Raw genomic sequence first — 26,979 nt, 5'->3', positions numbered from 1 at the left:
CGAGTTGGGCTCTGCATGCCACCACATTGGATTTGAAATGAAACCTCTACAACAGAATTCAAGTGCAGATTGTAACGTTTAATTTGAAGGTTTGAACAAAAATATCTGATAGAAATTGTAGGAATTGTACACATTTCTTTACAAACACTCCCCATTTGAGGAGGTCAAAAGTAATTGGACAAATAAACCAAACCCAAACAAAATATTTTTATTTTCAATATTTTGTTGCGAATCCTTTGGAGGCAATCGCTGGCTTAAGTCTGGAACCCATGGACATCACCAAACGCTGGGTTTTCTCGTCCTTAATGCTTTGCCAGGCCTTTACAGCCGCAGCCTTCAGGTCTTGCTTGTTTGTGGGTCTTTCCGTCTTAAGTCTGGATTTGAGCAAGTGAAATGCATGCTCAATTGGGTTAAGATCTGGTGATTGACTTGGCCATTGCAGAATGTTCCACTTTTTTGCACTCATGAACTCCTGGGCAGCTTTGGCAGTATGCTTGGGGTCATTGTCCATCTGTACTATGAAGCACCGTCCGATCAACTTTGCGGCATTTGGCTGAATCTGGGCTGAAAGTATATCCCGGTACACTTCAGAATTCATCCGGCTACTCTTGTCTGCTGTTATGTCATCAATAAACACAAGTGACCCAGCGCCATTAAAAGCCATGCATGCCCATGCCATCACGTTGCCTCCACCATGTTTTACGGAGGATGTGGTGTGCCTTGGATCATGTGCCGTTCCCTTTCTTCTCCAAACTTTTTTCTTCCCATCATTCTGGTACAGGTTGATCTTTGTCTCATCTGTCCATAGAATACTTTTCCAGAACTGAGCTGGCTTCATGAGGTGTTTTTCAGCAAATTTAACTCTGGCCTGTCTATTTTTGGAATTGATGAATGGTTTGCATCTAGATGTGAACCCTTTGTATTTACTTTCATGGAGTCATCTCTTTACTGTTGACTTAGAGACAGATACACCTACTTCACTGAGAGTGTTCTGGACTTCAGTTGATGTTGTGAACGGGTTCTTCTTCACCAAAGAAAGTATGCGGCGATCATCCACCACTGTTGTCATCCGTGGACGCCCAGGCCTTTTTGAGTTCCCAAGCTCACCAGTAAATTCCTTTTTTCTCAGAATGTACCCGACTGTTGATTTTGCTACTCCAAGCATGTCTGCTATCTCTCTGATGGATTTTTTCTTTTTTTTCAGCCTCAGGATGTTCTGCTTCACCTCAATTGAGAGTTCCTTAGACCGCATGTTGTCTGGTCACAGCAACAGCTTCCAAATGCAAAACCACACACCTGTAATCAACCCCAGACCTTTTAACTACTTCATTGATTACAGGTTAACGAGGGAGACGCCTTCAGAGTTAATTGCAGCCCTTAGAGTCCCTTGTCCAATTACTTTTGGTCCCTTGAAAAAGAGGAGGCTATGCATTACAGAGCTATGATTCCTAAACCCTTTCTCCGATTTGGATGTGAAAACTCTCATATTGCAGCTGGGAGTGTGCACTTTCAGCCCATATTATATATATATAATTGTATTTCTGAACATGTTTTTGTAAACAGCTAAAATAACAAAACTTGTGTCACTGTCCAAATATTTCTGGACCTAACTGTACAATGTACAGTAGTCAGTGTACATCTTTGTATAACAGTGTAAATTTGATGCCCTCTAAACTCAACACATAGCCAATAATGTCTAAACCGCTGGCAACAAAAGTATCAAAGTGTCTTATCTTCAGTGTTGTCCCATGAAAAGATAAGGGTACTTTCACACTTGCATTTTTTTCCTTCCGTCACAATCCGCCCTTTTGGAAAACAGCGGAATCCGTTAACGGATTCCGCTGTTTCCCATAGACTTGTATGGATGACGGATTGTGCCAAAAGGACCTGCGTTGCGTCCGCCGGGCGGAAGGAACGCAGCATGTAACGTTTTTTGAGCCGCGGAATCCTCTATTTTTCACTGCGCATGCTCATCATTTTTTTTTTTTTTTTTTTTTTACATCTTTTTACATCTTAAACCTGAAACATAAATAAAGTCTTACTAAACTTCTTGACCCAGCTGTCATTCATTATTTGGTAAATTCCTTTGAGATTGTCCTATTCCCATTATATCAGGTGTACGGCTGTGTACAGATCTTTGGGCCTTTTTGACAAAGCGCTGTATCCTGTAGGCATTTCCAGATCAGGTTATAGATCTATGGAATGATAATATATGTATACGAAGTGTGAATGCTCCTTTACTCATTTCTGAATAAAAGTGGCCTTTGTGGAGGCATTGCAGTATTATTACGACTCTGTATACTGTACAACGTGCCCAATGCAGTCTTCTCAACACGTCTGACAAAGACTGCTGAGACCCCAACAAACCCACAACCAATCGTCCCATGTAATGAAGAATCAGACTCAGGTATATAAAATCAGAACTCTTTTATTTGGAGATTGAATAACCAAATCTCATCTTTTAGTGGATGGTGGTCGGTCACAGCCCAAAATATCAAAATAAAAGTACTGTAATAAATCACAGTAAGCCAGTACAAAGCGTTGCGCCGCAGCCGGACTCCCGGCGCGGGTTGCTTTTGTACCAAAAACCACCAACGTTGCTGAATTGACCGCTGCTGTGACTACATACGATATTATGAAATCCAAAACTTGTATAAATCATTGTGTAGCAGCCGGACTCCCGGCGCAGGAAAGCCAAAACTCGTACATATCATTGTGTAGCAGCCGGACTCCCGGCGCAGGAAAGCCAAAACTCGTACATATCATTGTGTAGCAGCCGGACTCCCGGCGCAGGAAAGCCAAAACTCATACATATCATTGTGTAGCAGCCGGACTCCCGGCGCAGGTCAGCTTTTTGCACCAAAACCATCACATCAAAACTGAAAAAGGGAGGGAGGGTGGGACAGCTGCCTCCGGGTCCCACAAAGTGGGGAGAGACCGGAAGAGGCCGGGAAGAGGTTTATAAAGGGAGGAAGCAGGAGAAGGAGAACAGAACCATTGGCTGCAACAAAACAGGGAGGAGGGAGAAATTACATGGGACGACCAGATTAACCCCTTATCACGGGGCACAGCAGTCAGGGGGCCCTCAGTCAAATACTGGGATGCCCCACAGACTGCTGAGACCCCAACAAACCCACAACCAATCGTCCCATGTAATGAAGAATCAGACTCAGGTATATAAAATCAGAACTCTTTTATTTGGAGATTGAATAACCAAATCTCATCTTTTAGTGGATGGTGGTCGGTCACAGCCCAAAATATCAAAATAAAAGTACTGTAATAAATCACAGTAAGCCAGTACAAAGCGTTGCGCCGCAGCCGGACTCCCGGCGCGGGTTGCTTTTGTACCAAAAACCACCAACGTTGCTGAATTGACCGCCAAGGAGGAGCAAAGTAGCAAACTGTGCTCCGACCCCCACCCAGAAAATAAGGCATGCTCAATACCAACCTGCAAACGAAAGAAATATATCCACTCTAAGTTATGTTAAATGTATACCAGCGAGAAACAGAAGCTCTGAATCGTCCGCCGCAAATAAAACTTGGCACTCCAGCTTGAAGTGTACCCAACGATTCTCCAATAGCCAACATGCATTCATTGCGAGGAATAACCTCTGCTAAACCAATAAAAGCTCCTAAAGCAACGCGGAACTCATAGTAACAACCTGCAAATCAAAGGACTATTTCAACTTTAACAATGTTAAATGTATACCATAAAAACAAAACAAAACGTGGCACTCCAGCATGGAGTACTCAACAATCCATCAATAACCGTCCTGGCTTATCTCACAAAGAATGACCTCTGACTAAACCAATAGAAGATCACAAGCAATGACCTGACTAAACCGATATAAGATCCTAATGCAACCTGGAACTCATCATAGTGAAATCTACGCAGAACAGGCAGAGGGTGTCCCCAAAATGGAAAAAACAGAAACACGTAGAAAGGCGTTCAGTGGGATCATAACTTTCAGCAAATCGGAAATCGGTCCTGCCAAAACTTGTCTCAGATGCCTTCCACCTGCAAAGCTCTCCATTCTCCGGGCTGCTCATGGTGAGCAGCCAAAAATCCATAGCACGGATCTGACACCATCTGAAAAAGAGAAAATTGTTACCAAAGCAATAAACCGGTCTAATATACCTGAGGAAACAATCAGCATGTGAAGGCTCGGTGATTTGACATTGGAATCCAAATTGAAAAGACCAATTGTACAAGTTATGGTATCATAACAAATATCATCAGGACTGGTACTGGGAAACAAAAGTGTATTATTCCACTTCTCCTATGATCGGGACCCTGCATACCACCTAGTATGCAGAAAACAGTGCACTTACCACACCTATCAGAAGTACGCCTCTACCATTTTGTAAGAGATATATATATTTGTAAGAGATATATATATTTGTAAGAGATATATATATATATATTATATATATTATATTATATATATATATATTTTTTTTTTTTTTTTTTTTTTTTTTTTTTTTTTTTATAGTTTGACCATTCTAATAATTTTATTACTTTTTCCCATGATGACGGCAAAAGAGCAGGTAAGTATAGACTAGTAAAATTGGTCCAAGGATAGAAAACGAGGCACTCAAGAACAAATATCTGAAGGCTTGGTTGTTGGACCTTGAAATCCAAATGAAAAAAGTCCAAACGAAAAATTTACGGTATCAAAGACCACTGGGACTTGTTTTGGAAAATAAAAATTGTATTATCCAGTCGAACTGTAATCAAGACTCCCTAGTCTCCCAGTATTCAGAAGACCAGCGCAACGGTGTTTAACCATACTCACAAGAAGTGGGCAACTACAGTCTCTTTTTTTTTTTTTTTTTTTTTTGCGCCACGCTATTTATCTTTTAGTCCTTACTGGTTTTGGAAGCAAACACATAATAGCGAACATATGAAAAACCGTGCCTACAAATATCCTTGCACCATGTTTTACCATAAGCTTACCATGTTGTAGAGACCTCCCAGGAGACCTCACAGCATCATCGACCATACACATCACTTCGCACAAGGTGTGGAAATGGATCCCCTCCGCTCTGGAATTGGGGCAAAGCTCCCAGAGTATAATGAAAGCAAGAAGGAGCGTAAACAATTATTTCTCCAACTAAACCGTAGTGGGGCCAGGACCAATTGGACACCAAACACTAAAGAACCATAATCTGATGGGTGATGACACAGAGGGGTAAAAGGAGAAGCCATGACAAATGGTCTAAGAATGGCAGTGCTCATGTTAATGAACCAAAAGCAAAAACAAAATCTGAAGCGTGGTATTAGTGGGAAACACAGAAATGTAAGGTGAATTAACCAAACTCTAGGATACCCGAGACGCCCTAACGCACAGGACCCGAAATATTTAAAAACCAATTCCCAAACCAGAGCCTGAAGTAAGGCAATTAAAGGATGAAAGGGAATCTATCAAACCATCAGACGTCTGGCCCTAAAGCGTTATACGATATTGTGATGGGGGAAATGTAAAGTGTCAACGCTGGGACTGAACCAGGGATCTGTATGTTACCCGCACAATTACCATTGAACTATACCTCAATCACGGTCAAAGGCCCATTGTGGAAAGGGGCGACTGGCATGGGAAAATTCCCCACATCAGGAGAAAAGGAAAAAACCGACAAGGGAAATCCCACCCAACGGGTGAATTAATTACCAACAAACAAACAAACAATCAATAACAAAGTGTGCGACTCTAAATAGGGGAACGCTGGACCAAACCTGAAGGAACATGACGTGAGTAATAAACTGGGCAAGCATTAAATCATCAAGCGGTGTATTTTAGAAAGATCCCGTCACGCAATTAATGACCATTCAAGGAAAGGTCTAAAATGGCTCAATAAAATAAGAGGAATAGAAAGCCAAGAAGAGTGTTATAAATTAATGTCTTGCTGCAAAGCGATCAAAATTGGTGACAGTGTGAATGAACTGGTAAAATGAAAGGCAGACCCGATGTCTAATGCTGACAGTGTGGATGAACCGGTAACACGAAAGGCATACCCGGTGTCTGATGCGGTGTGGATGAACCAGTAAAACACAATGCACGCTCCTGAAGCAAACCTGCAAAATGTGTTGGGATCGGATACATATAGATTATATTATATATATATACACAGCATATATATATATATATATATATATATATATCAACTAATACTGAATGGTGAATAATTGTTTAATAAGGAATGGCTAATAATTAGGTAAGTAACAGAGGGCTGTCACAACAGAAACTGATCCAGTGTAGGTGTTGGAAACTGAGGCCCCTGTAGGGGAGCGGGCGTGAAGCTTTGTTGGCAAACCCCTCAAAAGCAGATGAACGTGTGCGCATTGTAATTAGCAACCTAGTAAATCAGCAGCTCTAAGAAATATCCGGGGGTCAAATCCATGATGCCATGCTCCATTTTTTCTTTTTTTTTTTTTAAAAAAAAACAAAAAAAACAAAAACTTTTTAACTGGAATCATGTCTTATTTCCCCTCCCAAAGCCCTGGAATAAGGGTACTCACCACTGTCTTGAGGAACCAGGAGGGGCTGGCTGGCACGCAGATGCCTGGAGGGTCGGCGATGGGACCTATGACGTCCTTCTGCGGGGACATTCCGAGGAGCGAGAGGACGTTCAGATGATGAAGGTGAACGACGTAGTGAATGTCTTCGGTGATGACTCGTTTGTGAAAACCTGTGGTAAACCAAAACGCCTGCTCCAGCTATTACAGGCCGGCCAGCGGTGAAAGATACCTAGGAGCAGGGTCGTGCAGAGCGGGTACCACAGCCGTAACGGCATGTCGGGGATCCAGCACCCGCATGCTCAAGATCAAAAGGGGGGGGGGGGTAGAAGGGGCCATACCAGCGGGAGACAGCACAGGTAGTGATTAATAATGGAGTGGGGGCATAACATCAGGGACAGGGACATCAGGTGCCTTTATTATTATAGCCTCAGCCACCGGCAGAGACTGTGGGGTAGGGACATCACTGGATGAGGCACTGATGCTGGACAATTAATGCAGCTGCTAATTCTGCGAAGGGGGTGAGGTGCAAAATGTTTGGGCCTCTTCCAGGAATGATGAAAGCTGCCACATGATTGGGGCATGTACAAATTGCAGAGCGGTGTTTCCAGAGGGGGTTACACACACACACACACACACACACACACACATATATATATACACATACATACATACATACATACATACATGCCCACAAACACATATACATACATACATACACACTGTCCATAGCCTATTCATATATATATATATATATATATATATATATATATATATATATATATATATATATATATATATATATATATATATATATATATATATATTTTAATTTTATATCCTATTTAATTTTATATATTTTAATTTCTTTATTTCTTATATATTTTTATACATTTCTCACTTACAGTAGGAATATATAAAATAGATTATATATATATATATATATATATCTCTCTATCTATAAAATAGATATATATATATATATATCTATCTTGGGACACAGTAGAGTGGGGTGTGCAGGCAGGGGAGGGGGGGGGGGAAAGTGACACTGGATAGGCCACGCCCACCACCTGAAAGGAGCCCATACACTCCAGGATCAACTATACAGGTGGCTGCGGGTGGGCGGGGCCAGAAGTGTGACGTGACCCAGGGAGGAACAGTGCACGGGTGCCGAGCAGACAGCACCAGAGGTGAGAGAGTGAAGGGGGGGGGGGGCTGGGACTGCAAGGAGAGGAGCCCGTGGGTGCGGGCAGTTAAAAAGAGATAGCAGCGCCGCGCTCCCTGCATAGAGGGAGAGCAGCAGCCGCTCAGTGTTAATAGGGGGTAGGGCCAGTGCACAGCTGCCGGCTCATATACTAAAGGGAGGAAGGTGGCGAGGCTACAGCCCTCCGTGACTGGAGGTACATAGAGGGAGGGAGATGGGGGGAGGGTATGGGGGTGGGGGGAGCGGGCGGTTGGGGGGGGTGTTTTGTGTAAATGAAAGGGTGCGCGCGCTGCGCTGCCGCGCTGGGTAACTGTCGGTTTGGTGGGGCAGGTACTGAGGAGGGGGGCACTATGGGAACAGTGCACTGGGGTTTAGGCGATCCGGCTGCCGAGCACGCCGACCTCCCGCTGGCATGGATGGGAGCAGGGACAGGAGTTTGACAATCAGGAGGGACGGGACACCGGCCAGCAATGAGGGATGGCAGCCATGCATCCCAATCCCTCCTGATAGTCCGGGATGGCAGCGGTTAGATCGACTGCCGTACTCACTCTCTCCAGGTGCACAGCGGGGACAGCTGCCTCCGGGTCCCACAAAGTGGGGAGAGACCGGAAGAGGCCGGGAAGAGGTTTATAAAGGGAGGAAGCAGGAGAAGGAGAACAGAACCATTGGCTGCAACAAAACAGGGAGGAGGGAGAAATTACATGGGACGACCAGATTAACCCCTTATCACGGGGCACAGCAGTCAGGGGGCCCTCAGTCAAATACTGGGATGCCCCACATTGTGAGGTTCTTGTAGGTTCTCTCAAAGCTGCTCTGTGATTGATCACCTGAAGGGTTTTGTATGTGTTTGTAAGTTCACTAATCAATAACAACTATGGCTGCCTGACAGTTAAGCAACTGAATACAATTTTGTTTGCAACAAGGCCATCTGTTACTTGGGTTCCTTGAAAAGATAGAAGATGCATAGTAGTTCCTTCAAGTTCAGATATAATTCGTATACAATTATCTGCACTAGTGTAGAAACGTCCGCCATTCTAGACAGTTAAGATAGCTACCTTTGATGTGTGACGCTATGTATTATATGTGTATGTATACAGTGTATATGTGTGTGTGTGTGTGTGTATGTATGTGTATATATATATATATATATATATATATATATATATATATATATATATATATATATATATATATATATATATATGTATGTGTATATGTATGTATGTGTATATGTATGTATGTGTATATGTATGTATGTGTATATGTATGTATGTGTATATGTATGTATGTGTATATGTATGTATGTGTATATGTATGTATGTGTATATGTATGTATGTGTATATGTATGTATGTGTATATGTATGTATGTGTATATATATGTATGTGTATATATATGTATGTGTATATATATGTATGTGTATATATATGTATGTGTATATATATGTATGTGTATATATATGTATGTGTATATATATGTATGTGTATATATATGTATGTGTATATATATGTATGTGTATAGATATGTATAGATATGTATAGATATGTATAGATATGTATAGATATGTATAGATATGTATAGATATGTATAGATATGTATAGATATGTATAGATATGTATAGATATGTATAGATATGTATATATATATGTATATATATATATGTATATATATATGTATATATATATGTATATATGTATATATATATGTATATATGTATATATATATGTATATATGTATATATATATGTATATATGTATATATATATGTATATATGTATATATATATGTATATATGTATATATATATGTATATATGTATATATATATGTGTGTATATATGTCGCGGGCGGGGAGGAGGGTGTCAGCACACTACGCTCACCCCCTTCTGCTCGGGTCCGGCGGTTGCTGCTCAGTGGTAGCTCGAGCTGTGGGCCGGATCCCGGGGGTTCTCGAGCGGCACTCCTCGCCCGTGAGTGAAAGGGGTTAGTTGGGTGTGGGGATTGTTTGTTGTCCGTGACGCCACCCACGGTTGTGGTGATTTCACCACCGCTGCTCAATATAGGGATCCCGGGGATGGTGATGCGGAGCAGCCAGGTGTTGCGTTGCCCCTCCGTGGGTAGGGGTTGGTGATCCCGGGGCCCGGTGATGAGATGGGAGATGCAGGGCCTGGTGGGCGCAGGGACGCGGGGGCAGCGCTGTGCCTTGCGGCACTGTGGTACTCACTCAGCCTGAGACGTTGACACAGTTTTACGGTAAACCACACGGCTGGAAAGACTGTTCCCACGGACGGCTGCACTTGCTCTCCCAGTAGGTGACGGTGATGTCCCTCTGACCTGCACCTGATGTTTCTAAGTTGGTAGCGATGGGTCCCCACCGGTAACCCGCTCTCCGGCTTCAAGCTGGACCGGAGGAGCTCTACTTTGCCCGCAGACGCTGGCCCTGAGGAACTGGTGCCTTGGCAGTGGCGGTGTTCCTCCTTACTGGTTGGACTGTTGTCTTCAATCGGGACTTGGTTGTTGGGGATCTACGTCCCCTTCACTGACGGATTCGGCAAATTATGGCGACTCCTAGCCTTGCCGGGGTCCGAGAGGCCCCTGCCCTGGTGCTGACTGTCCTTTGCACGCTGCTCCAGACCGCCGGGTCACTACCCGTCCGCGGTCCTTCCAGGAACTCCCGAACAGTCACCCCTCTGGACAGTCACCGTCGTTGCTGACCTTGCTGACCCTGTCCTGCACACAGCTGGACTACTTCAGGCTTTCTTTCTGTCACCACTCTTGCTTTCCTCCTTTACCACTTTACTTCCTTCACTTCCACTTGTTTACTCCTCACTCAAGCCCTGCCTGGGCTAAACTCTGTTGTTTACTCCTTCATGTCCCTCACTGGACTGCCTGGTTTCTCCCGCCTCCAGAGCTGTGTCCTCCTCGGTGGGCGGAGCCAACCGCCTGGCCCACCCCCTGGTGTGAACATCAGCCCCTGGAGGAAGGCAACAAGGATTTTAGGTTAGCTTTGGTGTTCCTGACTGGGATGTAGGGTGTGGTGGTGCAATGACCTGTGACCCCTGGTCACATGTATGTGTATATAATATATATATAATGTATATATATATATTAATGTATATATTAATGTGTGTGTGTGTATGTGTGTGTGTATATATATATATATATATATATATATATATATATATATATATATATATATATAATATAATGTGTATATGTATAATATAATATATATTATGATATGACTGAAGTCTAACTGCCCAAGCAGAGGACATCATTGGTTCTGTTGTGTTGGTTTATTAATGTCCAAACACTCCAAGTCACAGATCAGAAATTTTTCTAATCCAGAGCTTCTTTTCGCGGCCTTATTAATTTTTATTATTTACGACTTGTTGCTCTTGATCAAAAGACCTCTAAAGGATGTTGCAGATATCCTTGTTAACTTTCAATCCTGGATATCCTTTCCATAGTTAGGACCTATGTTCATGCTGTTTGATTTTGTTAAAATAAGATTGATTTCATCTTATTTTTTTTTTTATTATTATTATTATGTTTTTTATCCATCAAGTCGCCATAGTTCAATATCGAGCTGAACAACCTGAAAGAAGATCAATCTTGTGCAAGCCTAGACAGGTCCATCAGAGTCTTCTCCACTGGTATTGTGATACTATCAAGCCATCGGGTTTCTAGTCACCCCATTTACTTTCTTCCTTCTATTCTGCCAACTATGATGTCCTTCTCCAGTGATTGCTCTCATCGTATAATGTATCCAAAGCAGGCAAGTTGTAGCTTGGTGATCCTTGCTTTGAGAGAAATATCTTACTTGATTTGTTGTAAAAGTGATCTGTTTGTTCTTCTTGCGTTCTGTGGTATTAATAACATCCTTCCCTAGTCCCATATTTTGAGGGTGTTTGATTCTTCTTCTGCCTTGTTTCTTCATCGAGATTTTGCATCCATATGTGACAATAGAAAAGACCAAACTATGTACCAGCCATGTGTTAATCACCAATGAAATGTTCTTCGATTTGAGGACCTTGTCCAGTGACTTCATTGTTGATTTGCCCATAGTTAAGCGGGGTTTACACGCACACTCTTGCCACATGTCATTAATGCTTATATTCATTATTTGTAAGACAATATTGCTGTGGAGCTGGGTGGTGTGCATACCGTGCTATTAGGTGTGTTTTTTGTATTTCTAATGTCTTTTAACTTTTTGCTACAAATAAAGGTTGCCCTTTACCATTTATTGTTGCTGTGCTCCCCATTATGTGCGGTACGCTTTTTCTTCTTGCTTCATAGTTCCCTTACCACACGGGTGAGCACTTGTCTTAATATACAACATAATTACTCTTGGCGGTGCACCCTTTTCCCTTGGTTGTCAGGGTTTACACATAACGACATCGCTAAACGAGATGTCGTTGGGGTCACGGAATTCGTGACACACATCCGGCCTCTTTAGCGACACAATTGCGTGTGACACTGCAGGAACGACCTTTAATGATCAAAAATACCATATCGTTGATCGTTGTCCAGTCGATCCTATCCCGATTATCGTTGCTGTTGCAGGTACAATGTTGTTCGTCTTTCCTGCGTCAGCACACATCGCTACGTGTAACACCGCAGGAATGAGGAACAACATCGTACCTTCCAATGAGGAAGGAAGGAGGTGGGCAGGATGTTCGTCCCGCTCCTCTCCGCCACTCCGCTTCTATTGGGCGGCCGCTTAGTGACGCCGCTGTGACGCCGCACGAACCGCCCCCTTAGGAGGCGGTTCGCCGGCCACAGCGACGTCGCTAGGCAGGTAAGTATAGTGTGACTGGTGTTAGCGATGTTGGGGCGCCATGGGCAGCGATTTGCCCGTGACGCACAACCGACGGGGCGGGTACGCTCGCTAGCGATGTCGCTTGAGATATTGCTGCGTGTAAAGCCCGCTTAAAGGGTGCTATACATGCTGCGACATCGCTAATGATATATCGTCGGGGTCACGGTGTTTGTGACGCACATCCGGCGCTGTTTGCGACATCGCAGCGTGTGACACCAAGAAGCGACGATCAACGATCGCAAAAACGTCAAAAATCGTTGATTGTTGACACATCGCTCCTTTTCATAATATCGTTGGTGGTGCATGCCGCTGGTTATTCATTGTTCCTGCTGCGTCACACATCGCTATGTGTGACACCGCAGGAACGACGACCATCTCCTTACCTGCGTCAACCGGCAATGAGGAAGGAAGAGGGTGGGCGGCATGTTCCTGCCGCTCATCTCCGCCCCTCCTCTGCTATTGGGCGGCCGCTTAGTGATGCTGCAGTGACGTCGCTATGACGCCGAATGCACCTCCCCCTTGAAGGAGGGATTGTTCGGCGGTCACAGCGACGTCGCTTAAAAGGTATGTGCGTGTGACGCTGCCGCAGCGATAATGTTCGCTACGGCAGCGATCACCAAATGTTGCACGAACACATGTGAGCCATCTGCTTTATTGAACAAACAGTAGACTATCAGTCTGTTTCTCATTTGTGGAAATATTTCTAAGGACCTCATAAGAAAAGTTGTTGATACTCCTCAGGCTGGAAAACGTTACAAACCCATCTCTAAAGAGTTTGGTCTCCACCAATATATAGTCAGACAGATTGTGCACAAATGGAGGAAATTCAAGACAATTATTGCCGTTCCAAGGAGTGGTTGACCAAAAAAAGCCCTTGAAGACATATAATTACTAAGGAACCAAAGGCAGCCTTTCAGCAACTAAAGGCCCCTCTAACATTCGCTAATTTTAATATTCACGACCACTATAGGAGGATACTGAGCAACAATGGTGTGTATGGCAGGATTAACTACAAGGAAACCATTGCTCTTCATTAAGAACATTGTTGCTTGTCTGCAGTTTGCGGAATTTAACCTTGACAAATCCAAAGGCTGTTGGAACAATATTTTGTGAAAGGATGAGACCAAAACAGAGCTTTTTGGTTTAAATGACAAGTGTTCTATTTTAGATAATTAAAAACAATGCATTACAACATATAAACATCTTGGTTTGGACCCGATTTGCTGCAACTGGGCCAGGATGGCTCGCTGTTAGTGATGGAGCAATGAATTCTGACACTTGGCAACAAATCCTAAAGGAAAATGTCAGGACAGTCAAGTGTGAGTCATGCAGCAAGACAACAATCCGAAGTACAAACACGTCACCCATCCGTCAGTGGGTGGATATTTAGTATTAGGTGCACAAGGATAAGCCTTGTGTAAGGTGCCAATCACACAGTTGCATGTAGAGCACCATGCTAGTTAAGTCTGTTGGTATCACCCACAGTTCGATGACGTAAACTGCCCAGCACTATATAAGGTCCTCTTCACACGTCAGTGATTACGGTATGTATGTCGCCGTTTTTATACGTACAAGAATCGCGTACATACACGGACCCATTAAAATCAATGGGTCTGTGCACACTTCAGTGATTCCTCATGGACACGTGTCTATGTGTTCCACATGTTGACAAGTCCATTTTTCTCCAGCACCACTGATGTCACACGGACCACACAGTGGTGTGATCCATGTGTCACCTACTGGAGAAAACGTGTCTTTGAAATAAAATGATTTTCTATAGTCACTTGTCTCCAGCAATACTGTCTTTGATGCTGCTGTCACTTGCTTCAGGGACCGCTCATTGAATATGCTCTCTACCGCGGACCCGGAAGCAAGTAAGACATCAGCACCATGGACAACAGCAACGGGAACAGGTGGGTAAAAAGTTCCTTATCTCTGTGTGCTATCATGGATGGCACACAGAGAACACAAGTGTGCCAAAATCATGGCACACGGAGGGCCATACACACCTTCAAAATGTCAGTGAAGAACGTGTGTGTTTTTCACTGATGTGTGAAAGGGGCCTAAGTGCAACCAACAAGACAAGTCCTATGTTTCCCACCAATCATACACCGTTCCGCCCTTCAGTCAACATGCCGTGCATTTCTGCTTAGCTTGATTGCCCAGAGGGAACCTTGGCTGACCAGAATTTCCATATCTGCACGTTTGCAGTAAGGGGTACTTTGCACATTGCGACATCGCTACTGCGATCTCGTCAGGGTCAAATCGAAAGTGACGCACATCCGGTGCCGGTAACGACATCGCAACGTCTAAAGCCTAAAAGCACTGATAAACGATCGCAAAAGCATCGAAAATCGGTGATCTGTATAGTGTCGGTTATTTTTATAATTTCGCTGCAGCGACAGGTACGATGTTGTTCCATGTTCCTGCGGCAGCACATATCGCTGTGTGTGAAGCCGCAGGAGCGAGGAACATCTCCTACCTGCCTCCACCGACTATGCGGAAGGAAGGAGGTTGTCGGATTTTTCTACGTCCCGCTCATCTACGCCCCTCCGCTTCTATTGGCCGCCTGCCATGTGACGTCGCTGTGACACCGCACGACCCGCCCCCTTAGGAAGGAGGCGGGTCGCCGGCCAGAGCGACGTCGCAGGGCAGGTAAGTGCGTGTGAAGCTGCCGTAGCGATAATGTTCGCTACGGCAGCTATCACAAGATATCGCATGTGCGACGGGGGCGGGTACTATCGCGCTCGGCATCACTACCATCGGCTAGCGATGTCGCAGCGTGCAAAGTACCCCTAACACTGCAGCAAGCAAACAGTGTCACTGTGGGAGTGATTGACTGAGGTGGTGGAACGGTGCACTGAGCCCTGTGACATGCTAAGGCTATGTTCCCACGTTACGTTTTTGGTGGGGTTTTTTTCATGTTTTTTTATGACTTTTATGCAAATTAAAAACTGCTTTTTACAGGACCTATAAGATTACAGAAATCTCCTACCCACATTTGCTTTTTTTTTCCTGACTGAAATGGAAAACTACTGCATTTTTGAAGGAAGCAGCATGTCAATTCTTTCAGTGTTTGAAGCGTTTTTCACCATTGAAAGCAATGAGAATGCAACATCTGCACAAAACTTCAGAATACTCATTGACGTTACTTGCATAAGGATTGGCTTGCAGTTTTGTGATAAAATTGCACTAAAAAACATATCCGAGAAATGCGATAAAAATGCCTTGTGTGTGTACACAGCCTCAGGGAAAATGTATATGGCACATCCAAGTTTTATAGAGACCAAGTTCGCTGTAGGACTGACTTTAGAAGCAGTTTATATTCAGTTTTGGAGTTGACCTATTTCCTTTTAAGAATATATTCACACTTGCGTTGTTTTGCAGCAATCACAATCCGTTTTGTGACTGATTCGACAGATGTGTTGGAGATTGTGGTACAACTGATGGGATGGATCCGTTAAAAAAACGGATCCTTTTTAGCAGTTTGTACCAGAATCCAGCTGTGGCTGCAGGTGACAGCGCGACTCACTTCAGTTGCTGCGTGGAGCTCACAGAGAGCGGTCGTGCTCTACGGCCGCTCCTGTCAGCTTCATGTGACAGAGCTGAAAGTGTCGGGGGACCTTGTGTGGATTATGCCAGACCTGCAGGGTGTTTGGGGATTAATAAAGTGGTGAAGGAGGGTGGGGTTTTTTTTCTTTTACTTCAAATAAAGGATTTTTCGGTGTTTGTGTTTATTTACTTTCACTACAGATTAATCATGGGGGGGTGTCTCATAGATGCCTGCCATGATTAACCTAGGACTTGGTGGCAGTTATGGGATGCCAAAAACTCCTTATTACCCTGACTGCCACTGCACCAGGGCAATTCGGGATGAGCCTGGTAGAGTCCCGGAACAGTCACATCTAATGGATGCGGCAATTTCGGGCGGCTGCTGGCTAACCGTTTTAGGTTGGAAGGCTCCCCATAACGTAGGGCTCCCCATCCTGAGAATACCAGCCTTCAGCCGTGTGGCTTTATCTTGGCTGGTATCAAAATTGGGGGGGACCGCACACTGTTATTTTTTATTTATTTATTTATTGTACTGCACGATATAGACCCGCCCACCGGCAGCTGTGATTGGTTACAGTCAGACGCACCTCCACGCTTAGTGACAGCGGTCTCCCTGCAACCAATCATAGTCGCTGGTGGGCGAGGGAAGCAGTGAATACGAGATGGAATAATGAGCGTCCGGCATTTTCAAAAGCAGTGTGACAGCTGTGCAGCGTCACGCCGGTGATCGGTGAGTATGAGAAAGGGGGTGAGAGGGAGAGACAGACCAACATCGATAGAGAGAGACAGAACGAGACTGACCGACTGACAGACAGAGAGAGAGATATTTTCTAACCAGAAAGGAAGCATCTGAGCATGCTGTGTTGCTAAAAGAACAGTCGCTGTAATCCATCATTTGACGGATTGGACGGATTCAGGCACCCATAGGCTTCCATTAGAACCAAGGATGGATGCCGATGGAATCCTGCGTAGTGCGTTTTTTTGCCGCTCCAAAAAACATTACATTGTGTGTTCATACCGCTCGACGGTCAGTCATTCCACGACTGATCCGCCGCACATCGGATGCAACACAAGGCCATGAGTTGTAATCTGTCCTTAATATACGTCTATGGAGAAAAAACGGAATCCTGCAAAATATTTTGCAGGATACCGTAATTCCTCAAGGCGACGGATTGTGACTGATGCAAAACAACAGAAGTGTGAATGTAGCCGAATACTACAGCAGATAAGGATTATTTAATACATCGCATGCTTTCATTTTTGCAGTAAAAATGGGAAGGCCAAACATCATAAATGCTCTTTGTGCTGAATGGGCCCAAATTCTCAGAAAACCACTCCACAATCTCATTGATGACTTTCCCAGACTAGTTATCCCTTGGGGCGCAATTCCATATGAATATTTATGGTTTGGGAATGGGATGTCCAACAACTTACAACCTGTAAGGTGTCCTCATGCCTTTCGTCACTTAGTGCTTGACTGCTGGACGTTCCTGATAGAGGTCGTCTATAATTCTCTACAGTTTCTATATCTGTGTATATATGTATATATGTGTGTATGCCCTGATCATTTATGGTCAGAATTAAGCCTGCTCTTGCCTTGATTACTTTCGTGACAATGGAAAATTTAGTGAAGGCAAAGTCATTACTTGATTGATTGGCGTTCTACTTTTTGTCCGTCGGAGATATATAAAGTTTATTAGTGTCAGAGACCCACTTCTGTCATCTATCAGTCTAAAGTGCTGAAGTAGCACTAAGTTTATTAAAATAAAACATGTCCTTATTATTTTAAACTGATGTCCGTATCTGTCAGACACACGCCACTCAGCTTGTGACATTTTATATCATTGGTTTATATCTCCGTCCATATTTTTCTGTTAGTGACCATTAGTAAATCACAGAAGACTTATTAGTAACAGTAAAGGCCTTTTTAGATTAGATAGTTGCAGAATGAAAAATCATGGGAGATTAGTTTCTGACTATTGGCCACTGTAATCTCCACCAACGAATGAGCAAAAATCTAATTTCTTGGGTAGTTTTTATTTTTTATTCCAGCATAATAATCATTATCAGTAGCACATTGCCCTGTGTAAACAGGTGGCATGGTGCTGATGACTATCACTATATATATTGGGATTCCGGCCGGTCTGGAAGGCGTCGGGCCGGCCGGTCTGGAAGGCGTCGGGCCGGCCGGTCTGGAAGGCGTCGGGCCGGCCGGTCTGGAAGGCGTCGGGCCGGCCGGTCTGGAAGGCGACGGGCTGGCTGGTCTGTCAATAGGCTGCAGCAGCCCACAACTCTTGACATATAATGTTTTTTGCATCCCCTGGACACAGATACTGTTAAATGTGGCAAAAAAGAGCCATCAGATCCCTGCTCCACTGCCCACTCTGGCATGCTTTAAGCTGCTTTTGGCCTGCTGGAGTCTCCTGTGCATTGGGCAGGAGACTTCTTTACAGTGAGGAGCTCAAACCCACTGGAGGACACGGATATTAGAGTGCCCATGTGGAAGAACAATATATTGTATATTGTAGCTCAAGAGTTTTTCATAATGCACAATTTCACCTGCTTTGGAGGTAGAAATGGGCCCCCCAATCTCTTGGGCTGTACCAATGATTTGTCTGCCCCTGCTCAAACAAGAAAGTGGTTTGCATGCTTGCTAATAAGACGAGTGATGTACTGCAAGATGGGGCAGAAAGGGGAGAGATACAGCATAATGGGGCTCCATATAGGGGGTTGAGAGGAGCCATCTAATTATTTTAGGATTGCTATTTGCTGTTTAAGAAAACCTGTTCCTGGGTTTATTTTGGTTGAACTACAAGCATCATGAACAGAGCCAGGCCAAGTGATTGCAATCATGAATTTCTTTCTCCAATATGCTCTGGTATTTCAAAGAAATCATAGTTTGAAAAGCTGATCGAGGACCATATAGAAAGAAATGGACTGGTTAAGTTCAGTATCAGATTGAGGCAGGAGCCCACCAGTAACATTGACTCTGGGGGCTCACTGATTAACTGCATGCGAATATTACTATCACAAATTTACCTATGCTTCTATATAATAATTAGAGATGAGCGAACCGGTCCCGGTTCGGCTCGAGGTCGGTTCGCCGAACGGAGGTCCCGTTCGAGTTCGGCTTGTCGAACGTTCGACGAACCGAACTCGAACTGCATAGGAAACAATGGCAGGCAATCACAAACAATGAAAAACACCTAGAAAACACCCTCAAAGGTGTCCAAAAGGTGACAAACAACTCACAACACATGGGAAAGTGACAAGGACATATACTCATGTGAAAACAAAAGAGCTGGACAAGGAAAAAGAGGAGGACACACAGATATATGAGTATATGCAAGGAAACATCGATTCCATTATTGTGCAACTTGAGCCCTGCTCATTTTAGGCTTCCAATCTTGATAAATTGCCTGAGCTCGCCACGTACGCCTTGGGGATCTTGTCGTGTCCTGCAGCCAGCGTTCTCTCGGAACCTGTCTTCAGTGCTGCTGGGGGTCTGCTGGCAGATAAGCATACATGTCTGTCCACTGACAATGTGGACATGGCTCTCAGAGGACTTTTCTTCCCCTGGGTCAGCCAGGGGACGGGAAAGGCACGCGTATTTTTGAGAGTGCTTCATGCAAAGCATCTTTTTCATTTTGAAAAGGGGCATCAACTGATGTCATTCAAGAGGGGTGTGTGTGGCCCATTTAGTGGAAACGAGGGAGACTGTGGTTGGAGTCCCCTCGCTGTGTCTCTAAAAGAACCAAGATGAACAAGTCATGGCTCTCAGAGGACTTTTCTTCCCCTGGGTCAGCCAGGGGACGGGAAAGGCACGCGTATTTTTGAGAGTGCTTCATGCAAAGCATCTTTTTCTTTTTCAAAAGGGGGCTCAACCGATGCCAGTCAAGTGGGGTGTGTGTGGCCCAGTTAGTGGAAACGAGGGAGACTGTGGTTGGAGTCCCCTCGCTGTGTCTCTAAAAGAACCAAGATGAACAAGTCATGGCTCTGAGAGGACTTTTCTTCCCCTGGGTCAGCCAGGGGACGGGAAAGGCAAGCGTATTTTTGAGAGTGCTTCATGCAAAGCATCTTTTTCATTTTGAAAAGGGGCATCAACTGATGTCAGTCAAGAGGGGTGTGTGTGGCCCATTTAGTGGAAACGAGGGAGACTGTGGTTGGAGTCCCCTCGCTGTGTCTCTAAAAGAACCAAGATGAACAAGTCATGGCTCTCAGAGGACTTTTCTTCCCCTGGGTCAGCCAGGGGACGGGAAAGGCACGCGTATTTTTGAGAGTGCTTCATGCAAAGCATCTTTTTCTTTTTCAAAAGGGGGCTCAACCGATGCCAGTCAAGTGGGGTGTGTGTGGCCCAGTTAGTGGAAACGAGGGAGACTGTGGTTGGAGTCCCCTCGCTGTGTCTCTAAAAGAACCAAGATGAACAAGTCATGGCTCTGAGAGGACTTTTCTTCCCCTGGGTCAGCCAGGGGACGGGAAAGGCACGCGTATTTTTGAGAGTGCTTCATGCAAAGCATCTTTTTCTTTTTCAAAAGGGGGCTCAACCGATGCCAGTCAAGTGGGGTGTGTGTGGCCCAGTTAGTGGAAACGAGGGAGACTGTGGTTGGAGTCCCCTCGCTGTGTCTCTAAAAGAACCAAGATGAACAAGTCATGGCTCTCAGAGGACTTTTCTTCCCCTGGGTCAGCCAGGGGACGGGAAAGGCACGCGTATTTTTGAGAGTGCTTCATGCAAAGCATCTTTTTCATTTTGAAAAGGGGCATCAACTCATGCAAGTCAAGAGGGGTGTGTGTGGCCCATTTAGTGGAAACGAGGGAGACTGTGGTTGGAGTCCCCTCGCTGTGTCTCTAAAAGAACCAAGATGAACAAGTCATGGCTCTCAGAGGAATTTTCTTCCCCTGGGTCAGCCAGGGGACGGGAAAGGCACGCGTATTTTTGAGAGTGCTTCATGCAAAGCATCTTTTTCTTTTTCAAAAGGGGGCTCAACCGATGCCAGTCAAGTGGGGTGTGTGTGGCCCAGTTAGTGGAAACGAGGGAGACTGTGGTTGGAGTCCCCTCGCTGTGTTTTACATGCTTTTAGAAGGGCATGACATGGCTTGGAGGTTGACTTTCATCATCTGCAAACTGTTGGCTACCAAAATGCTGCCTTTCCAACAACTGTGGTTATAGACAATGAGGAACATACTGATGAAGATGAGACGCAGATACCCGATTGGGATGACAACTTAAATATTCGGTCAGGGCAAGAAGAGGCTCGGTCTGAGGGGGAGGGGAGTGCAAACACAACAATTGATGATGAAGTTCTAGATCCCACCTACTGTCAACCCACAGTCAGACACTCGAGGAGGTCAACAGAGGCGGTGGAGGAGGATGCAACCGACGTCGAAGTAACCTTGCGCCTTCCTGGACACAGTCGGAGAACTGGTAGCACGTCTACAACTGCATCCTCAGCCACCACTCTGCCTCTGAGCATTATTCGGGGTGGATCAACAGGTCGCATGGCCTCTAAGCCTTGCCTAGCCTGGTCCTTTTTTGACATAAAAAAAGATCGCCCAAATTATGTGATCTGTAACATTTGGCATGGTTATCTTACTAGAGGTCAAAACCTCAGCAGTTTGACAACGTCTTCCATGAATCGTCACATGAATAAATATCATATGGCCTGGTGGGAAGCTCACCGTGCTGCAATGCGGCCTAGCGGAGCCAACCATCCACCGCCTGCCCCTTCCAGTGCATCCGTGCGCTCGTCATCTTCTAGGACTGTGGGGACAGCTGTCACACCTGTTTTTCCACCCACAACTTCCACCACTGTAACCGCAACAGGCAGTTTGCTTGGTAGGTCGTCAGTTGGTTTGGAAGGGGAAACAAGTGATTGTGTACAGCTCTCTCAAACATCGATAGCACCAACGTTGGATGAAGGCAACATCATGTCTCCGCCTGCACTTTCCTCACAAACCTGCATTTTTCAAGGGACACCCTACTCAACACCGTCTACACACAGCAGCCAGATCTCTGTCCCTCATATGTGGTCAAATAAAAGGCCACTTCCTGCGACCCATGACAAAGCTAAGAGGTTGACTCTATCCCTCTGTAAGCTGTTGGCTACCGAAATGCTGCCTTTCCGCCTAGTGGACACACAGGATTTTAGAGACCTTATGTCTGTCGCTGTGCCCCAGTACCAGATGCCTAGTCGCCACTACTTCTCTAAGAAAGGTGTGCCCGCGCTACACCAGCATGTCACACACAACATCACCGCTTCCTTGAGAAACTCTGTGTGTGAACGGGTGCATTTCACCACCGATACTTGGACCAGTAAGCATGGACAGGGACGTTACATGTCGCTGACTGGCCACTGGGTAACTATGGTGATTGATGGTGAAGGGTCTGCTGCACAAGTCTTGCCGTCCCCACGACTTGTGTGTCAATCCTCTGTCTGTCCAAGTTCCGCCACTGCTTCTGCATCCTCCACCTCATCTGGGTCCTCCACCTCCGCCCCAAGCCTGTCTGGTCAGGCCACCAGCGTTCTCACTGCGCAGAAGGAATCACGCACCCCTCATTACTATGCTGGCAGCACAGCGCAACGGCATCAGGCGGTCTTTAGCTTGACATGTCTTGGGAATAAGAGTCACACAGCTGAGGAGTTGTGGTCAGCTCTGCGGTCCGAGTTTAATAAATGGTTGTCTCCACTCAACCTGCAGCCTGGTAAGGCCGTGTGCGACAATGCTGCAAGCCTGGGTGCGGCCCTTCGCCTGGGCAAGGTGACACACGTACCTTGTATGGCTCACGTGTTGAACCTTGTCGTCCAGCAATTTTTAACACACTATCCCGGCCTAGATGGCCTTCTGAACAGGGCACGAAAACTGTCTGCTCACTTCCGCCGTTCAAGCGCCGCAGCTGAGCGACTTGCATCGCTCCAGAAGTCTTTCGGCCTGCCGGTTCATCGCCTGAAATGCGATGTGGCGACACGCTGGAATTCAACTCTCCACATGTTACAGCGACTGTGGCAGCACCGCAGAGCCCTGGTGCAATATGTCATGACGTATAGCCTGGGCCAACGAGATGCAGAGGTGGGGCAGATCACCCTGATGGAGTGGTCTCAGATCAAGGACCTAGGCACCCTTCTGCACAGTTTCGACATGGCGACGAATATGTTTAGCGCTGACAATGCCATTATCAGCATGACGATTCCAGTCATTTACATGCTGGAGCACACGCTAAACACTATTCGGAGTCAGGGGGTGGGACAACAGGAAGGGGAGGAACTACAGGAGGATTCATATGCGCAAGACACAACAACATCACCAAGGTCCAGACATTCATCATCACCAACGTGGCAGGCATGGGACCATGGGGGACAGGGATCAACAAGGGCGCATGGTAGCAGGCGAGATGTTGAGGAAGGTGCAGGAGGACATGAAGATATGGAGGACGAACTGTCCATGGACATGGAAGACTCAGCAGATGAGGGGGACCTTGGTCAAATTTCAGTTGAAAGAGGTTGGGGGGAGATGTCAGAGGAAGAAAGAACGGTTAGCACCTCTATGCCACAAACACAGCGTGGACTTGGTCCGCATGGCTGCGCAAGACACATGAGTGCCTTCTTGTTGCACTACCTCCAACATGACCCTCGTATTGTCAAAATTAGAAGTGATGATGACTACTGGCTTGCCACACTATTAGATCCCCGGTACAAGTCCAAATTTTGTGACATAATTCCAGCCATAGAAAGGGACGCACTTATGCAGGAGTATCAGCAGAAGCTGTTACTCGATCTTAGATCCGCTTTTCCACCAAACAACCGTGCAGGTGCAGGGAGGGAATCTCCCAGTTGTAACTTGACAAACATGGGACGGTCTCGTCATCTTCAACAGTCTACACGTACCAGTAGGACCGTATCTGGTGCTGGTAACAGCAATTTAATGGAATCTTTTCATAATTTTTTTAGACCCTCCTTTGCAAGGCCACCAGAGACAACAAGTCTGACACATAGTCAACGGCTGGAGAGGATGATACAGGAGTATCTACAAATGAACATCGATGCCATGACTTTGCAAATAGAGCCTTGCTCATTTTGGGCTTCAAATCTAGAAAAATGGCCAGAGCTATCCAGTTACGCCTTGGAGATTTTGTCATGTACAGCTGCCAGCGTTGTCTCTGAACGTGTCTTCAGTGCTGCTGGGTGTGTGCTGACAGATAAGCGCACGCGTCTGTCCAGTGACAATGTGGACAGACTGACGTTCATCAAAATTAACAAGTCATGGATCCAGAAGGAATTTACAACCCCTGTGTCATCCTGGGGAGAGTAAATGCTTGTGGATTTGGAATGTGCTTGATGCAAATCTAGCTGTGAAGTGTACAACTATGGCACAACTGCTGCCACTGAATGGGTGGGTGTGTGTGGGGCACAATTTTTGGAAAAAAGGGAGGCTCTGCTTTGAGTAACCCTTGCTTACATTGTTTTTAAAAGGAGCCAAGATGACCAAGTCATGGTTCAGCAAAGACTTTATCTACCTACCCCGGTGTCATGCTGGGGACGGTTAATTTGGCGTATTTTTGAATGTGCTTGATGCAAATCAAAACATCCTGTTTGCAACCAGGGCACAAGTGCTGCCACTGATGGGGTGTCTGTGTGCCCAATTTTTGGAAAAAAGGTAGACTCCGCTTGGAGTAACCCTTGCTTGCTGTGTTTTTTAAAAATGATACAAGATGAACAGATCTGAAGGGAAGATGAAGGCAACATCATGTCTCCGCCTGCACTTTCCTCACAAACCTGCATTTTTCCAGGGACACCCTACTCAACACCGTCTACAGACAGCAGCCAGATCTCTGTCCCTCAGATGTGGTCAAATAAAAGGCCACTTACTGCGACCCATGACAAAGCTAAGTGGTTGACTCTATCCCTCTGTAAGCTGTTGGCTACCGAAATGCTGCCTTTACGCCTAGTGGACACACAGGATTTTACAGACCTTATGTCTGTCGCTGTGCCCCAGTACCAGATGCCCAATCACCACTGCTTCTCCAAGAAAAGCATGCCCGTGCTACACCAGCATGTCGCACACAACATCACCACTTCCTTGAGAAAATCTGTGTGCGACAGGGTGCATTTCAACACAGATACTTGGACCAGTAAGCATAGACAGGGTCATTACATGTCACTGACTGGGCACTGGCAAACTATGGTGAGAGATGGAGAAGGGTCTGCTGTACAAGTCTTGCCGCCCCACGAGTTGTTTCAATCCTTCTTCTGTATGTAGAAGTTAATACACTGCTTCTGCCTCTTCAACCTCGTGTGGGTCCTCCACCTTGGCGCAAACCCTGTGTGGTCAGGCCACCCTTCCTTGCAACTGCGCACAAGGACTACCACACACCTCCTTACTATGCTGGCAGCAGAGCTCAATGCCATCAGGCGGTTAAAGTTTTACTTTGAAATGTATGGGAAATGTGAGTCACACCGCTATTCCAGAGAATAGTAGTCAGGCAGGGTCAAAACATTAATTGAGGAAGAGGAACAGAATGGGATGGCCAGGACTTAATCAGAAAACAAGCAGAGGTGAAATGCGGATCGGCCAACAAGGTACATAAACAGCAAGCAGGAAAAGTAGTCAGGTAACAAGCACACAAAATCATAAAACTGAACTGGGGGTAAAATTAACCAGAGGTTCATAGCTATGTCTGGCAGTGGTCTGCAGACAGGATGGGCATAAAAAAGGGTGTGGTGTCTTCCCATTGGTTGTAGCTGAATGATGGTATTTCATCTGTGAGATACCCACCAGCTACATTCAGCCAGAGATTCTGCATCTGTCAAGGTAATGCAGCCCAGTGGGTGAGCATAACCTGCGTCCACCTGCGCCGCTGGCATCGACTACTCTCCCATCATCAGCACTATTCATGAAAGGAACACGTTGTCACCTGGCGACCGGAGTACAAATTGACGGAGCGGACTCCGTTGGTGACTTAACAGCCGTGTGCGGCAATGATGCAAACCTGGCTGCGGGCTATCCTCAGGGCAATGTGACACACGTGCCTTGTATGGCTCACGTGTTGAACCGAATTCTCCAGCAATTTTTAAAACACCATCACGGCCTACATGGCCTTGTGCAGCGGGCACGCTCGCTATGTGCTCACTTCCATCGTGCGCACACAGCAGCTCAACAACTTTCATTACTCCGGAAGTCTTAGGGTCTGGCAGTTAAACGCCGGAAATGCGATGTTCCGACACGCAGGAATTGGAATCTGCACATGTTGCAGCGTGTGTGGCAGCACCGCAGAGCCCTGCTGAAATACGGTATGACATATATCCTGGGATAACTTGATCAAGAGGTGGTGCAGATCACGCTGCTGGAGTGGTGTCAGATCAAGGACCTATGCACCCTGCTACACAGTTCACAAATGTCGACGAAGATGTTTAGCACTGGCAATGTCATTCTCAGCGTGACAATTCTGGTCATCTACATGATGGAGCACACTGTAATTATTATTCGGAGTCAGGTGTTGGGACAAGAGGAAGGGGAGGAAGTACAGGAGGAGTCATATGCGGAAGGGATAACAAGATCTACGAGGTCCAGATGGTCAGCGGCACCTATGCGGCAGTCATGGTGAGGGAGAGGGATTAACAAGGGCGCATAGTATCAGCAAAAAGTGTTGATGAAAGTGCAGGAGCCCATGAAGAAATGGAGGATGAACTGGCGATGGGCATGGAAGACTCAGCAGATGAGTGAGAGCTTGCTCACATTTCGGTTGTGCGAGGTTGTGGGGAGAGGGCAGAGGAAGGAGGCACGATTCTCACCTCTCTGCCACCAACACACCAAGGACTTGGTCCTCCTGGATGCACAATACACATGAGCGCCTTCTTGCTGCACTACCTACATGACCCTCGGATTGTATGAATTTGAA

General features: G+C 45.7%; 1 protein-coding gene and 1 long non-coding RNA gene across 5 annotated transcripts in view; one reads left to right on the top strand and one right to left on the bottom strand.

The window, feature by feature from the left end:
* The window catches only part of ATP10B (ATPase phospholipid transporting 10B (putative)), a 739,295-nt gene that overhangs the window by 179,546 nt on the left and 532,770 nt on the right, over positions 1-26,979 (top strand). Inside the window, exon 1 of one of the 4 annotated variants that reach the window (XM_075344440.1) lies at positions 7,599-7,704. The exons of 2 other annotated variants lie outside the window; for them this stretch is intronic. The gene's annotated coding sequence lies outside the window, so the exon portion shown is untranslated. Of the gene's footprint in view, positions 1-7,598; positions 7,705-26,979 lie in introns of those variants that run through there. One more of the 4 variants, XM_075344441.1, reaches the window with a different exon arrangement.
* On the bottom strand, positions 2,362-8,489 carry LOC142303226 (uncharacterized). The gene is made up of 3 exons (XR_012753001.1): positions 8,267-8,489; positions 6,518-6,687; positions 2,362-4,090 (listed from the first exon to the last, which is right to left on the bottom strand). It is a non-coding gene; the product is annotated as an uncharacterized LOC142303226 (long non-coding RNA).

Source organism: Anomaloglossus baeobatrachus, chromosome 4, assembly GCF_048569485.1.
Source record: "Anomaloglossus baeobatrachus isolate aAnoBae1 chromosome 4, aAnoBae1.hap1, whole genome shotgun sequence".
In the NCBI taxonomy this organism is placed as follows: domain Eukaryota; kingdom Metazoa; phylum Chordata; class Amphibia; order Anura; family Aromobatidae; genus Anomaloglossus; species Anomaloglossus baeobatrachus.
This window is presented reverse-complemented; position numbering and strand designations above follow the sequence as displayed.